The sequence below is a fragment of the Myxine glutinosa genome, unplaced genomic scaffold (genome assembly GCF_964187855.1).
Source record: "Myxine glutinosa unplaced genomic scaffold, kmMyxGlut1.1 SCAFFOLD_2467, whole genome shotgun sequence".
Lineage (NCBI taxonomy): Eukaryota > Metazoa > Chordata > Myxini > Myxiniformes > Myxinidae > Myxine > Myxine glutinosa.
The window spans coordinates 10,250-13,424 of NW_027618561.1; the positions used below are offsets into that span (position 1 = coordinate 10,250).

Sequence of the window (3,175 nt, forward strand, 5' to 3'; positions counted from 1 at the left end):
ATACACTGCACAAAGCCTGCAGGAACTGTCGGCCCCAGAAGCTCCAAACAGGACGCAGGCAAGATCACTCGCGGTTCCAATCGACGATCCGGGAATCACTCGTTCTCTTCCGGAGTTACTCACTCGTAAAATACAGAACGGTAAACGATCAGCCCAACGCGGCTGTCGTGAAGATTCAGGGAAATCCCTTTATCTATTTCCCACTCGGGGCCTTCGAGTCGCGTCCGTTGCATAAGATGGCGACCGCGCTCTCTGACCCTCCACCAATCACGTGCCGAATCGCCTCCCGATCGCGTGAGGCTCCAAGGAGGCCACGTCACGCGGTGGGCGGGGCACCAAATCTGGGTGAGAACAGGTGGTTTCACCGGTGGTTTCTCACAATATATATATATATATATGTATATATATATATATATATATATATGTATATATATATATATATATATATATATACATATATATATATATATATATATATACATATATATATATATATATATATATATATATATATATATATATATATATATATATATATATATATATATATATATATATATATAATGATTTTTAATAAATTTTAATTTAAAAAATGATGTTTCCTGTTTGGAATGATTTTCAATTGGTTTCCAGGCAGGCAGACAGAGTAAATTGTTTTTTTATCTCGTTTTTCTCGGTGCAAGTGCTAGCTGGTCGAATTCAGAGATGAAGTGCGGTAAAACTAAAGATTTGTCTTCATGTTCATGTTCAGATTAGTAAATTTAAAACATTCGATTCAAAGAGTTGTTTATCGATCATAAACTGACGATCATAAGTTGATGACAGACGGACGGACAGACATGAATCAATTGCTTAACCTTGCATTCTTTTAGTGTGTGCGGGGTAACAACCGCACAAACCATTATATTTACTCTCATAATTTTTTTTTTGGGTTCATTTTTTTTTTTTACTTCATACAATATTAGCCCTGTGGCTCCTAACTTTTGGGCCACACTTTATTTCCCTTATGATAGTTCAAGGTCTGGCCTATCTCGCAACATGCTTTGTTTGCTCTGCACAGGGAACGATGGAGCTGGAATCCATAATCAGGTCTTCATCCGTACATGTGTAGCTCTGGCCATTGAATGGAGCGTTGCTCCTCCGAACAGACACAAGAATTTGGATCCACGTACGGCTGTAATTACAAGCGTTTACGAGGGGTCTTGAGGTCGAGGTCCCGAAGACATCGCATTCTCGTTCCTGTAAGTTCGAAGCTATCTGCCGATTTCTGGCTGTTATGTTTGCCTCTGGTCTTGCCCTTATGGAGTGCAGACAGGATCACGCCTCACTTGGCAAGCTGACAGCTCATTCCAGGCCCTGCCCCACGCTTTCTTCACATTCACCGGAAAGACTTAATTAAAAGTCAAAGCTTTGTGCATGTGAGAAAGTTACCATTGTGAGCAATAAATGCAGTGATTTAGAGAAATGTGTAGGTTGTTACCTCCACCACCGAAGGTGAATGGAGCTTATCTTTTCACCCCTGTTTGTCTGTCTGTCAACAGGATATCTCAAAAAGTTGTGGACGGATTCGGGCAAACTTGGTGGACAGGTTTGGTGCGTGACAAGGTAGAATTGATTCAATTTTCATGAAGATTTCAATCTGGATGCAAATAGGTCTGCCAAACCACATGACATATGACATCAAAAATGTACACTCTGCATATGTATGGGTGGTGATATCACGTTTGTGAAGTTTTGTGTTGATCGGATAAGGTTCGTTTTTCTATCCAAGATGGCTGCCAAACCAGGTGACGTGCGCCCATCATCATTCTCAAACTGCATGCAGCAATGGTGTTAGATTACATTTATTAAGCAGTTTCTGAGATATAATTATTTAATATTTTCCTTCAATCCAATATGGCTGCCACATCATATGACCGATGTTTTCGTGATCAATGTTTAATTGCCATGCCTTGTCAATGACAGACGTAAACTTTAGAGTCGATCACTTTGTTAGTTTGGTAGATGTTGTTTTAAGGTTTTTGGTTAACTCCAACATGGCTTCCAAACCATGTGACCTATGATGTCATAACTTTAATATTTCAATAAAAATGTGTCATATATCATGTGCATGTAATTTCAGCTTTTTAGGATAAGACATTCAATTTAAACATTTATGGCTGGTATACCACTTCACCTATAATGTCATCATTATCATGCTTTTGTTCCGCATTGAGAGTACTTGACAATGTGCCAAGTTTCAAATTTTTCCATTCAGTGGTTTCTGAGAACTAATTTTTTAATTATTTGCATTTAATCCAAGATAAGCATGCTACGTATGTGTCGTTGCTACCCTGAAAGTTTCGTCTCAATGGGACATGTGGTTGCTGAGAAAAACGAGGTTTAGCCCCCACAAACGGAAGGACGTGCAGACGGATCCGAAAACATAATGCTTCCGGCCACCTTTGAGGATGCAAGTAATGGTCCTTCTCATCTGCTTGTGATAGGAAAAGATATTGATCACTTTTTGTTGTGATGACATGCCGTGACGTTCCATGACATTCTGCCTCAACATACTCCATCTAATTATGGTTGGCCCCATCAATTCATCTTCCAAGGAGGGCAAAATCTTCTCCACATTCTATATGGCATTATCATTGCTGTACATTATCTTTGTATTCTTGTATCCCTTATTTCTCTTCATATATGATTTCACTGTTTTCCAAAAACACCATATTCATCACCTTTTGGCAATTTGTTTTATATTTCACATTTGAGCTTTTACCTGTATTTTATTGACAAGTAAAACAGAGCTCAAGGTGTGTTGCAAGATAAGCACGTCAGAATTGGAGCATCATGACATATTAATGAAGCTCCAGTATAAAAAATTCAAATGAGATGATCATCAGTGAATTATTGACACAGTACTGTAGAGTTACTGAAGATGGTAGTCTTGCTTCCTAAATCGAGACGAGGAATCGTTTCGAAATAACAGGTACCCCAACTAGTGAGTTATAGAAATGTATGGCCTTGTGTTGACAAGCCCTTGCCTTGTCATGACCAAGGCAAAATATATGGTCAAATTTGTTGTTTGCATTTTTGACAATCTATGACAGAGTGAGATGCCCTTCTTTCCCACCCTCACCTAAACAGTCAACAATAAGGTTTGTAGTGTGATCAATACTTTGGAAATCCT

At 38.9% G+C, this 3,175-nt stretch overlaps 1 long non-coding RNA gene across 1 annotated transcript; it reads left to right on the forward strand.

Annotated features, from left to right (window-relative positions):
• The first annotated feature begins 1,073 nt into the window (after positions 1 to 1,073).
• On the forward strand, positions 1,074 to 2,102 carry LOC137414208 (uncharacterized). The gene is made up of 2 exons (XR_010982354.2): positions 1,074 to 1,241; positions 1,542 to 2,102. It is a non-coding gene; the product is annotated as an uncharacterized LOC137414208 (long non-coding RNA).
• The last annotated feature ends 1,073 nt before the right edge of the window (positions 2,103 to 3,175 follow it).